We start from the raw sequence: 14322 nt of genomic DNA on the forward strand, positions 1-14322 counted from the left end.
GCAATTTCTAAAAGTGATCTTCTGCATGTCCATTATTTCATTCTTCTCAAGCATGACACCAGTTATTCCCAATTGCTAAGATGTTCATCAAGGGATGGGGTGAGATAAATGAACACCCCTTCTCTATCATTGATCAAGGTCTCTTCCCAGAGATTCTACTCATATGCCCCAGGAATCTATTACTGGCAGAAAATATGCCCTGGTCCACTCAGAATTTCAGAAATGGAGACAATGTCATTTCAATGATTGCAAATTCTAGCACCCTAAGCTCAGTGCCAGAGCTGGCTCTCTATTATTCATTTTCTTCTGGCAGCTCTAAAAGAGCTATAAAGTGGGAGCTCATTATTTCAACATCCCCACAAAAGCCTGATATCTGATGTATTCCTCAAAAAGAGGGAACATCAAGTAGAGCTTTTTGACTATTATTAAACACCTGTGAAGAAAGAAAGGTGATAGTCAATGGTTTATCAATAGTATAGATGAAGGAAGATGGGAAAAAGAAAGGTACCAGGACAAACTGCACATCTATAATGTACATAAGGCTGAGCTACAAGCATACTGTAAGTCAGGGTACCAAACTCAGCACTTTTGGCATTTGGACTCAATAACTCTTTGCTTTGGGGTCGGCAATGGGCACTGTGGAATGTTTCACAGCTTCCCTGACCTCCAATAGATGCCAGTAGCATCACCCCACCCCATCCCCAGCATTAAACAAACAAAAATGTTTTCAGACATTGCCAAATATCCCATGGGGAAGAAGAACTGGCCCTGGCTGAAATTCACAGCTATAAAGTATACAAATTAGTTTCAACCCTGCCTACAAGGAAGGAAGTACAATGATTCTTTTACCAGAGAAGAAATAACTGAAACAGTGAATACATACTTAAAGTTTATTGTGGGCCAGGCATCCTTAAAAGTAATTTATATATAAATTCACCTATCTTTCATATAATCCCCATGGATTTATATATAATAAATATTTTCATCCCCATTTTACATATGAAGAAGCTGAGGCACAGAGCAAGTAAGGAACCTGCCTGGGGTCATATTTCTAGCACAGTCATCCCTCAGTATCCATAAGTTTCCAGAACTCCTCATGGATACCGGATGCTCAGTCCTTTATAAAAATGACACAGTATTTGAACATAACCCTATGCACACCCTCCTGTTTAAAGTCATCTATAGATTACTTGTAGTACCTCATCCAGTGTAAATGCTATATAAATAGTCAAGACAAAGTAAAAGCTATATAAACAGTTGCCAACTTGGAGCAGCAAATTCAAGTTTTGCTCTTGAAATTTTCTGGATTTTTTAAAATTATTAATTTTGATCTGAGGTTGCTTGAATCTGTGGATGCAGAACCCATGGATCCAGAGGGCTGACTGTAAGAAATAGCCAATATACACATGAGAGCAGTGTGTGACCCTTTGCAGGGTAACTGGCTACCGTTGGCTTGCCCAAGTTGATCCCACTGCAAAAGCAGATAGAGAACTCCACCCCAAGGCCATTGTCCTTCCACTGTATAAATCTGTCTCCTAAAACAGAACAGGTAGTACACTTGATGATGAAACAACTACATTTCAATAAGAAAGAATAGCACTTTCCACTCTGTCAACTAAATCTGGCATGTGCTCACCATGCCCACATGGAGAATCCATGGAGTTTAAGGACAGAGATAGGTGTCCCAGGAAAGGACAGGCAGTGTCTGCAGAAGAAACATCTGCTAGCCATCTTTCTCATGTTCACAGCCTCATCCCTCTTTGGTCACTCATCTAAAAGAACACGTTCCACCATAGATCATTTGACTATGAGAATGACGAATGTTTGCAACTTGTCTGCTGCTGCTGCTGCTGCTAAGTCATGTCCGACTCTGTGCGATCCCATGGACAGCAGCCCACCAGGTTCCTCCGAGCATGGGAGTTTCCAGGCAAGAGTACTGGAGTGGGTCGCCAGTGCCTTCTCCAGCAACTGTGTCTAGGATGGCTCATTTTATGTATCAGGCTTGTCTGGGTTAAGGGCTACTCAAGGGATTGGTATAACATTATTTCTGAATGTAACTATGATGGTGTTTGTAGAAGAGATTAGCATTTGAATCAGGAAGTTGAGTAAGAAATCACCCAAGGAAGGAATAGAAAGATGGAACATCAAGTAGCGCTTGTTGACTATAATTAAACACCTATGAAGAAAGAAAGGTGATAGTCAGTGGTTTATCAATAGTATCAATGAAGGAAATGGGAAAAAGAAAGGTACTAGGACAAGCTGCACGTCTATAATGTACAGCCAGCCACTCATATCTGTGAGTGGGCATCCTCCAACCCACTGAGGGCCTGAAGAGAACAAAAAGGCTTAAGAAGGTCAAGTATGTTCTCTTTGCTTGAACTGGGACATGTTGTCTTCTCCTGCCTCCTGACATTGGAGTTTGAGTTTCTTGGGCCTTTAGACTTAGATCAGGACCTACACCATCAGAATCCTAATTCTTAGGCCATCAGAATTGTCCTGAATTATACCATCAGCTTTCCTGGTTCTCTAGTTTGCACACGGCAGGTGGTGGGACTTCTCAGACTCTAAGATCACATGAGATAGATAGATTGGTAGGTAGATAGATATGGAAATTTATCATAGAAACAATATACAACATATTTTATGTTAAATTATAGTAATAATCAATAATATAATTAATTATATAAGCAATATTATATATTTGTTTTGTATATATATTTCTACACTTATGCTATTTTATACATAATATATCATACAATAATTAGTTGTGGGTTATTAATATCAATATTCTATTAACGTATAAACTATATTGCCTATTATTCTTATAGTAAGTTGCCACCTGTATCTCCTCTTCTATTTCTCTGGAGAACCCTGATTAACCCAATGTCCTAACTGATCCAATGTACAATAGAGAAGCAGAAATATTGGCTGAATTGTTCAATTATTAATTATTAACAACAGGCAAGAACGCCTGCTTCCTAAATGTATAGGCTCTTGATGAAGAAAAGCCCACGTTCAAGTCCTAGCTTCTCTATTCACCAGCTCTGAAAGTCAAGAGTTCCCATGTCATCAAGTGAAATGAGGAGAAAAACACCACTTCGTGGAGGTCATCTTAGACAACAGATGAAAGCCCTGCTGAGGGGCTGGGAAGTCAAGCACTTTGTGGTTTGAACAAGGATGTGGAGGATGAGGATTTAGGCCAAGGGAGAGGATGTCAGACTTCCTTCTCACAACTGCCTTTCTGTACCAGAACAGAATGAAAGATACAGGTGAGCCCACTGTACTGTTAACTAACAGATTCCAGACCCATTACAGCATCTTCTCTCTTCCCCAAAATGAGACAGCCTATTGATTCTGCTTTGAAAAATCAAGAACTCATTTTAAGGAACATAACTCGCTTTCTTTTGCACACAAAGAAGCAACACTAAAAAATAAAAATACCTATGCAACACTCTAAAGCATTGATGCAAATGGGTTGAGGCAGTAAAAGTGACTGTTCCAGGATTCCATCTTTACAATAACCCTTCTCTCAGGGGCATCAATATTAATCGAGTCACACTTTCTAGGAGGGTGAATCTGTAAATCTGCAAACCCCCAGGGACAGCTCAACTGCAAGCCATTGACTCCAGGATCACACACTGATGCATAGCCCTCCTGGGTAGAAATCCTAGTGGATGCAACTCCATACCTCCTGCCTGGCAGAGCCAGCTGTAGTGGGGTAGGGAATAGTCAAGGAGAAAAGATACTTGAGAATGCATGTAAAGGACTTCCTACTTTCACCAGTCATTTAGACCTTCTGAGCCACTCCACCAGACTCCCTATATCATCATTTCAGTTCTCATCATGTCCTCCCTACCCTCCATAAACACATCTCTCTGGCATTCTGACAGAGAGAAAAGCCAGGAAGAGAACTGGCCAAGACGCTGCAGGTTACATAGCAGCCGCTTGCCAGAAGGTGCTCAGCTAGAGCCTGCCTTCTTCTGTTCTTCAGGAGTTTCCAAGTTCTACTCTGCTGCCTCCCATACTGGTGCCTTCCCCACCCCTTCTCCAGGCTCATTTGCCAAGTGGCTTCTCCTGAGTCACTTCCCCTTTCCTTCCAGAAAATCGCCCCTGTGGAACACAGATACCTTATCTAGTCTGAACTGAGAAGCGTATTCTTTTCTAAGAACCGGAATACTATGCTGATATTTCCCCTCGAACCCAGGTCTCCTGCATTGCAGGCAGATGCTTTAACCTCTGAGCCACCAGGGAAGCCTAGAAGCCTAAACAGATACCTCTAAACACTAAAGAGAGTAACACTAATAAATAGCGCATTCAAAGATAAAATATATAGGGTCAATGTTGACAAATTTTGTTATGCTTTTTCCTTTATTTAACTGCTCTCAATCACAGCTAACTTTAATCTTGTTAGATTCTGTTCAGTTCAGTTCAGTTCAGTTGCTCAGTCGTGTCTGACTCTTTGCGACCCCATGAATCCCAGCACGCCAGGCCTCCCTGTCCATCACCAACTCCCGGAGTTCACTCAGACTCACGTCCATTGAGTCAGTGATGCTATCGAGCCATCTCATCCTCTGTCGTCCCCTTCTCCTCCTGCCCTCAATCTCTCCCAGCATCACAGTCTTTTCCAATGAGTCAACTCTTCGCATGAGGTGGCCAAAGTACTGGAGTTTCAGCATCAGCATCATTCCCTCCAAAGAAATCCCAGGGCTGATCTCCTTCAGAATGGACTGGTTGGATCTCCTTGCAGTCCAAGGGACTCTTAAGAGTCTTCTCCAACACCACAATTCAAAAGCATCAATTCTTCGGTGCTCAGCCTTCTTCACAGTCCAACTCTCACATCCATACATGACGTAGCCTTGGAATAGAATTATCTCTTGCAATTCCTTAACCATCTCAGGCTTAAAACTGTCCTAGGACATCAAAATAGGATTTTATACTTTGTCATCAGGAATCCCTACAGTGATGTCTGCCATACATCTTTCAGAAATGATTGCAACAACACAGCTTGTTGTTTAAGCCATTTACTAAAGGTTTTACTGCCCTGTTGTAAACCCTCTAGAATATATAGAGAAAGAGGAGACAAAAATCTACCCTTGTGATGAAGTACCTAACAACCCAGAAAGAGCAGAAATGACTTCCAATCAGAAAGACATTTTCTACTTAACTCTTTAAATTGAATAAAACAATATACAGCCAAACATGTATTTTCTGTGGCTGCTGATGGCTGGATGCATGAGACCCTGCACGTAATCTCACTTCCTTCAGCAATTGTTGGGGCTTGAAAGCAACCAGCTTCTCTTAGCCTCCAGGTACCATGTAAGATTCTAACAAACCAGAACCTCTGAAAAACAAATTTAAACAAGGGTTTAATTTGCTTACATTTGGTTATACAAAGATTTAAAATATCTCCATCATGTCTTCCCCAGAGATATTTGCATTATAACAGGAATCCTTGATTTGCCAAGTTGAAGCAGTATATTTCCCATGTTATAATGCTAAACAGGCGCATCGTTGAGAGAACTGTAACTTTACAAAGGGGAATGCATTCTCTTATTCATTAGGTATTTATTAAGGGCCTGCTATGAGGCAGGCATTGTTCTAGGGGAGTGAAAATATAGTGAATATACAGACTAAAATCTCCGTTCTTGAAAAAGGGATCTTACTACACTGTTGGTAGGAATGTGAATTGGTGCAGCAACTATGGACAACAGTAGGGTGGTTCCTTAAAAAATAAAAGTTGAACTACTTGATAAGACAGCAAACTCACTCCTGGGCATCTATCCAGAGAAAACCCTAATTTGAAAAGATACACGCACCCAACATTCACTGCAGCACTACTTAACAATAGCCAGGATATGGAAGCAACCTAAATATCCATCAATAAATGAATGGATAAAGAAGATGTGGTACATATATATGATGGAATATTACTCAGCCATAAAAAGAAATAAACAATGCCATTATCCTTTTTTTCCTTCTCTAGGTTCATGTTCAGCAACATGGATGGACCTAGAGATTATCACAATAAGTGAAGCAAGTCAGACAGAGAAAGACAAATACCATATAATATCACTTATATGTGGAATCTAAAAAAATGATTACAAATGAACTTATTTACAAAACAAAAGTAAATTCACAGACATAGAAACAAATTTATGGTTACCAAAGGAGGAAGAGTGGGAAGGAATAAATTAGATGTTTGGAATTAACATACACATACTACTGTGTATGTAATAGATAACCAACAAGGACCTACTATATGACACTGGGAACTGTATTCAATATTTTAAAATAACCTATAAAGGAAAAGAATCTTAAAAGGAAGGATAGATAGATAGCTGAATAACTAAATCACTTAGTTGTATACCTGAAACCAACACAACCTGCAAATCAATTATATATCAATAACATAAACCCCCCCTCCTCATGAAACTGGGGAAGCTCCCTGGAAAGTTATGGGGGCTTCTAATTTTGAAAGATAAGATTATATTTTTTATTTCCTCAACATTTTGTCTGGTGTCTGAAACAGTTCTGACTTCATGACTGTTCATTTTCTAGCCAGCATCCATTGAGGGCCTGACACTGCAGAACCCGAAATGACTGTTGTGATTCTTACTATTGGGGAATCATAGTTCCTGCTTCTAGAAGGTTTTAGCTGCTTCTGTGGATGTCTAAACAGAGCAGAGGAGCAGCAGAAGATGATGGCAAGACTAATTAGATGGGAGAGAAGAGGCTGGTTAGAGCGAGAGCTGCTAAACTAAATCTCGGAGCACAAGTAACTGAACTCCAGGTAAAAGGAGATAGATGAGGGGTAAAGGAAGAGATGGAAACTCCAGGCAGAGCACATAATGGGGAGCAAGACAGGGAAATAAAAGGCACCCTGGTGTGTCTGGAATAATCTGGAAGTATTAGTGGTCCTTTATCCCAATCCAAAAATTAGGTCCTGGGGAATATATGCTCAAGGCTTTCTCAGCTTCTTCTTGGGGCAGATGGGTATCAACCCATAGCCCATGCCACTTCCAAGAAAGAAGTTTGAATTCTCTAAAAATCCAAGAAAAATCAAGCCCACATGCTTCTGTGACTAGAATACTTAACCTTGAGTCAGGGAAGAAGCATTTTGGGTCTTGAGAGACAGAAGTCATGCACATTTCAATCCAACCTACACTTCCAAATCCCAAAAGATGAGGTCAGGTGCTTGCTTTTTAGGAAAGCACATTTTGTAGGGCCTCCATGCAGGTCACTTTGATGGCCAGCCCTTAATCTGCCTTCAGTTGCGGCACTGTTTGTCTCCTCAGTCTTGTGCACTGCAGGGAACTAAATATGCCTTTAATATTTATCTGTGCTGTGAAAACTGCTTCTACATGCATCCCTTTGAGGGAAAGAGCCAAGATCAATGCAGGACTGACATACACTAAATGAAGAAACAAACAGAAATATTTATTTCTCTGTCCACAGACCACAGTGCCTCCTGAGGGTGAGTACAAATTGGCAGCAACACTATAGAACTCCAAGTGGGCATCAGCTATCTCTGTGAAGGCCAGGGCTGTACAAATTCGTTTCTCTCTTTATTTGAGTGAAATCTATGCAAAAACATAATACAAGGAAAATTATTTATATTTTAAATGCAGTTTCTACATGACTGTTCTTAAAGTCGATGTCTCAAACTTAGTTTTGTTTCAGGTTATAGTAAGTGGGACATTGAGTATCAGGTATTTAGATATTTTATCCTATTAAATTCAGACTCTGTCAATTTCAGCAGCATTGCTGAGGTTTCACACATTGTGAAACAAGCAAGAATGGGGTACAGGGTGGGTATCTTGCCTGAGAACCTCAGTAGCAGTGGTTCAGTTTACAAGATTCGTCTGGCTCCAAACACAATGCCATTTTTCCATAAACATCCCTCTCCATGAGTTTCAAACATATGAATATATAAATCTGTAACACACAAACGTGAATACTGCATGTCTTAGGTGAGTTTCCCCAGGAGCAAATTTCTGAAGCAAGGATAAGGAGCACATTATTCATTAAAGAGAATCTAGTGGAAGAGAGACAGAGAGAAAAGGAGGAGCCAAGTAAAGGTGTGAGCTCAGAGACTCTATGGAAGCAGCCTTAGCCCATCTTACAGGGGCAATCAGGAATGTAAGTTATGTTCAGGGACATCCCACCCATGGGAGGGAGCCAGGCCCCCATGACCTTGTAGCCTTAGGTCACCAGGAAGGGCTGCCAGGGATGATGTAGACTTTCTATAGGAATCATTCCGTTGATTGAGTGGACAAGGGGAGAATTGCATAGAGAGATTAAAATAGGTCTTAGAGGAGGCATGCAGAGTACAGATGAGGTTATAATATTTCAAAGGAAATGCTCATCACCAAAAATAGGAATGGGGCTAACCAACACGTAGATCCACAAGCAGCAAAAGTACCAGCCCCTCCCCAGCTATCCTAAAAACAGAGGTTTGAATCTGCCACAGTGGGCCTTAGACTTAGTGCCATGAGCTGCTGGTGTGGGAATTGAGGGTCTTTTCTTAAGCTTCAGGTGTTTTCTGAGGATGTGTGGAGTATATCCCCTGAACCCCACTTATCCACTTGAATCCTCCAATCTTAAGCCTACTTCTCACTGTGCTTGCCATCTTTGTGATACTTTGACAAATCTGGAGTCTTTGCTTGGTTCTCTCTATTTCCCCTCTCTGAGAAGCAGAGCCTAATTCCTGTATGCTGCAATGGAGACCTGCATAGTGTAAGGTTACCAAGGTTATTGGAGAAGGAAATGGCAACCCACTTCAGTACTCTTGCCTGGAAAATCCTATGGACAGAGGAGCTTAGTAGGCTACCATTCACAGGGTTGCAAAGAGTCGGACACGACTGAGCGACTTCACTTTCACTTTCACCAGGGTTATAGAGACATTGGTTTGCAATTTGCTCCTGCCACTTACAAAGCCCTGGAGGTTGGGTGAGTGACCTAATTCCTCTGAGTTTCCCCATCCATTAAATGGAGAACAATAAGACTAGCTCAGAACTTCTTGTGAGACAGAAAATTTCCTTGCTATGTAGCCTATGTAGCAAAAAAAAAAAGAGAAAGAAAGCGAAGTTGCTCAGTCGTCTTTGGACTGTAGCCTACCAGGCTCCTCTGTCCATGGGATTCTCCAGGCGAGAATACTAGAGTAGGTTGCCATTTCCTTCTTCAGGGGAACTTCTTGACCCAGGGATCAAATCTGGGTCTCCCACATTGCAGGCAGATGCTTTAACCTTTAAGCCACCATGGAAGCTATGTAGCAAAGTGTTATATAAACCTCTCTCTAGAAACCACCTTAAAATAAATCCTTTTAATCTCTCCTCCCTCTCTTTTCATCCATCTCTTTCTTCCCTTCTCCTCCTTCCATCTGTCTAGCAATAAACTGAGAGGAGAAAGAGAGAATCAGAGAGAACACCTTTAAGTGAAATCTACACAGGCCCATCACACACCAACACAAAACAGTAGCACTGTTCCAAAAGATCCTTGATATTCATTCAACCGTTAAGAACAAAGAACCTCGGAAGTTACCCACACTGGAGCTCCTTATTTAATAAGATCATTGGCCCTGTTGTTGAACCCAAGTTTAAGTTCATGAGCCCAGAGCACACTGAAACAAACAGAAACACCAGAGTTTGGAGCAGAGGTTTATTATAGGGCTAAGAAAGGAGCATTCTCTCTCCAAAAGACCCAAATTCTCTGAATGGCTTTCTGAGAAGAGTTTATAAAGGCAACATTTTGGGTGAGAGCTGCAGGGTGCATGACTTTCTTCTGATTTGTTGGTGATGAGGTAACAGGAATCTTCTGCTCAGCCTGAAGTTATCCTCCTCTGCCTGGGTGAGGGCCTTAGCTCCTAGAGAGCAACTCAAAGACATGTATCAGATTGCTATCCATTGAGGAGAAACTAGGACTCTGTTTTATCACAAAATTATTGTTTCTTGGAACTTCCCTGGTGGTCTAGTGGTTACAAATCTGCCTTCCAATGCAGAGGATGCAGGTTCGATACCTGGTCCAGGAAGTAAGATCTCACGTGCCATGGGGCAACTAAGCCCACACACTACAATGAAGAGCCTGCACACCACAAAAAAAGACCTAGTATGGCAAAAGTTAAAAATTAATTGATTAATTTAATACGAAGTTGCATCCTTCTTAAAAAAAAAAAACCTGTCTCTTGACTGTGCCTTCTTTGTTTCTGCATCCCCTCCCTTTCCTAATTAGTAACTTCTTGGGCCTGCTCTTTGGAACTTGAGGGGGCTAAAGTCTTTTTGTACAGACAGGAAGTAGGGAATGTGGAGACAGTTTTATACCTGGCTGGGTCCCACAAGGTCTTGTTGGTTTCAGGCCCTCTGTTCTGCAGTCCCATCACACACTGTGCTGACACTCTCCTAGAATTTACCCCACTGGATTTTGACTTTCTACTCTTGTATTTAACTTCCTACTGAAACATAACGGTAGAAAAACAAATTTACTCCTTTCTAATATCAATTTCCCAGCACTTCTGACACATAAAAGGCATCAAAACAGAGTAGGTAAATGAATAAATGAACCAACTAATGAAAGCCATTTCAGAGATTGTAGCATGGTAGGTTCGTCTAATCCAATATGGTGGATATACACTGCCAAGTGAGTCAAGTAATCAGATTTTTACAATACTCTGTCTTTGGAAGCTATGCTAATATATATTCACTAACTTGATTAGAACCATATGCATCTTGTTTTGACATATCAAAAATAAGTTTAAGTGAAATTTTATACCATGCAAATGAGCATCTGGAACAATATAACACATAGAAGAAGTCAGTTTTCTCCTCCTGAAAAATGTTTATGGGTGAGCCATGTGGGGCTGTGTTGAAAGAAGATTTAAGTTATAATAATGTATCTGATAATTAAACTTCATGGGTCAATGATTGCAAACTTCATTGTCCCTAAGGCTCACCCAGGTAATTTAAATCAATAAAGTAGGCCATGTGTGAATTTTAGCAAGCTAAAGACTGAGGGGTATGCTCTGTCTAGCTGGGGTAGTTGTGATCCAGCTCAGAATATTATCGGACCAGTTTTTCAAAAGGAACCAGAAATGTAGAATGGGGAATCTCCCATTTTTATTTACTTATTTGTTTTCATTTTTAATTAGAGTATAATTGCTTTACAGTATTATTTTCTGCTGTAAAACATTGTGAATTAGCTGTATATGGTTTGTCCAGTGGTCATGTATGGATGTGAGAGTTGGACTGTGAAGAAGGCTGAGCACTGAAGAATTGATGCATTTGAACTGTGGTGTTGGATAAGACTCCTGAGAGTCCCTTGGACTGCAAGGAGATCCAACCAGTCCATCCTAAAGGAGATCAGCCCTGGGATTTCTTTGGAAGGACTGATACTAAAGCTGAAGCTCCAGTACTTTGGCCACCTCATGCGAAGAGTTGACTTATCGGAAAAGACTCTGATGCTGGGAAGGATTGGGGACAGGAGGAAAAGGAGATGACAGAGAATGAGATGGCTGGATGGCATCACCTACTCGATGGATGTGAGTCTGAGTGAACTCCGGGAGTTAGTGATGGACAGGGAGGCCTGGTGTGCTGCAATTCATGGGGTCACAAAGAGTCGGACACGACTGAGTGACTGAACTGAACTGAACTGAAACATATATCCCCTCTGTCTTGAGCCTCCCTCTCACTTCTCTCCCTCAAATTCATCACAAAACACTGAGCTCAGCTCCCTGTGCTATACAGCAGCTTCCCACTAGGTATCTGTTTTATACTTGATAGTGTATATATGTCAATCCTCATCTCCTAATTCATTCCAGCCTCCCCTCCCAATCTCAGTGTCCACAAGACCCTTCTCTATGTCTGTGTCTCTGTTCCTGCCCTGGAAATAGGTTAATCTGTACCATTTTTTTAGATTCCATAAATGTAAGCCAACATTATGTTCACCAAACAAAACTTGTCTGTTGCCTGGATTTAGCCTGTGGGCTTGTAGTCTAAATGATAATGTGGGCGAAAAACTAAAAACCTAAGAAGTCTGCAGCAGCTATGCATTGACCAAAGTGAGTCACTAGAAGACTCCTGCCTCTATTTTCTCTTTAATTCTTTGTTCCATCCCTAGGCACTTAGTCTAAGTTTCTGCAAACAATGAGGGTTTTAGACAGATTTTACCAACTGGAAGATTATAGTTGGGAACAAAGCAGGTTATAAATAAATAAGCCACATAGAAAGCAAAATTGACTATTTCTATTTTTTGTGCCCAAATTGTACAGGTTCTTCTATCACAACCTCTGCAACTCTGTTGGCTCTTGGCATTTATGAGTTTAACTTTTGCAATTTCAATTACATATGATCAGACCCAAAGGTCAACGATGTATGGAAAATTGACTTTTTGTTGAGGTCTAACTAGGAAATACAAGTGTTGAGAGAACAACAGAACTAGGAAGATAACCTTACTCACAGCCAGGCAGTTCAGCTTAACACACACTCATCTCTTTATTTCCTGGGGAACTTCCCTATCAGTCCAGTAGTTAGGGCCCCATACTTCCCCTGCAGGGGAAAAGTGTTCAATCCCTGGCCGAGAAACTAAGATCCCAAATACTGCACACACAGCCAAATAAATAACAAATAAAAATCAAGCAAGCTACTATTGGTTCTTAATACATGCAGACATCAAAGCCAACATTTAAGGATGATTAAAAAAAAAAAAAAAACAAGAAAAGAAAGTGAAGTCTTCACCTTTTTCAAAGTTGAAAGTTAGCCCCTTGAACCACCTCCTTCACTTGGCATTCAGAGCTCACTTTCTCCTGATGCTCCTTGGATCCTGCTGTTCACTGTCCTCCAACCCTTTCCCAGGTTCCTCCTAATTTTTCCAATGTCTAAATTTTGGGAGAGTTCAGTGCTAACCCCTCTACTCTCTATTCATTCTCCAGGGGATCTGAGTCCACTCATACACCAAGGACTCTCAAATTCTGATGATTTCCAGACCAGATTCCTCCCTGCTCCCACCTTAAACCTCAGACTCCTACATCCAGCTGCCCACTCATCGGTTTCACTTGTTTTCTATTCTAAAATACAACAAACCCAAACCTAGTCTTCATTTATCTCCATTTGGGATGCCCCCAACCCAAACATGCTCTTTCCTTAGTCTTTCCCATCTTGACAATCACTCCTGGCTGCCAGTCACTTCAGACAAAAGCCTGGAGTTGTCCTTCTTATATTTTATTTCTCATCCTGCATCACAATCCACCATCAAGTCTTTTTAGCTCTACGTTTGACACATATCTAGAATCTGCCCTTCTTACCATCACTGTTCAAGCCCAACCTCCCAGCATAGTCCATCAAAACCATTTACACAGCCCAGCACGTGCTTTTGCTGTTTCATCCTTGCAACCCTCCAGGTTATTCCCAACAGAGCAGGTGGAATGATTTGGTCAAAGGAAAGTGTAGGAGAGGAAAAACCGAACTCTTTCCCCCCTCCACCCTCATGCGTTCTCCAGATAGGGCTTTACAAATTAGGCTGACAAAAAGATAAACAAGAGGGAGACAGAAGTTGATTCATGTGTGCATGAATCACATACACATGGGAGACATCAGTGATGGTGGCTCCAAGAGACAATTAGAAGTTGAACTTAAATAGCATCTTAACAAAAGAATATTAACTTCATAGAGAAGGGACAGGATAGAAAGGAAAAGGATTTTGAGTTTGAACAACAAATTGTGAGAAGGTAAATATATGGAGGAAACTAATGTGAGTGTTGGACCAAAAAGAAGGCTGAGTGCCAAAGAACTGATGCTTTCAAATTGTGGTGCTGGAGGAGACCCTTGGACAGCAAGGAGATCAAACCAGTCAATCTTAAAGGAAATCAACCTTGATTATTCATTGGAAAGACTGATGCTGGAGCTGAAGCTCCAATACTTTGGCCACCAGATGCGTAGAGCCAACTCATTGAAAAAGACCTTGAATCTGGGAAAGATTGAGGACAGGAGGAGAAAGGGGTGACAGAGAATAAGATGGTTGGATAGCATCATCGATTCAATGGACATGAGTTTGAGCAAACTCTGGGAGATAGTGAAGAATGGGGAAGCCTGACATGCTGCAGTCCTTGAAGTCACAAAAATTGGCTATGACCTAGTGACAACAATAACAGATGCAGAGTAAGGGCATTTCTAGCAATATTTGCTACATAGATTCTTCTGGGACCATCTCTGGACTAATAAGCATCTAGACTTATCTCCAGGGTGATTAAGGACAAGAACAGTCTTGCTCTTCCTGGTAGAGAGGGGGCTGGCTTGTGTGTGCTTTTTCTCAATTATCTTGATCTCAAAATAATCA

This window comes from Oryx dammah, unplaced genomic scaffold (genome assembly GCF_014754425.2).
Source record: "Oryx dammah isolate SB20612 unplaced genomic scaffold, SCBI_Odam_1.1 HiC_scaffold_27, whole genome shotgun sequence".
Lineage (NCBI taxonomy): Eukaryota > Metazoa > Chordata > Mammalia > Artiodactyla > Bovidae > Oryx > Oryx dammah.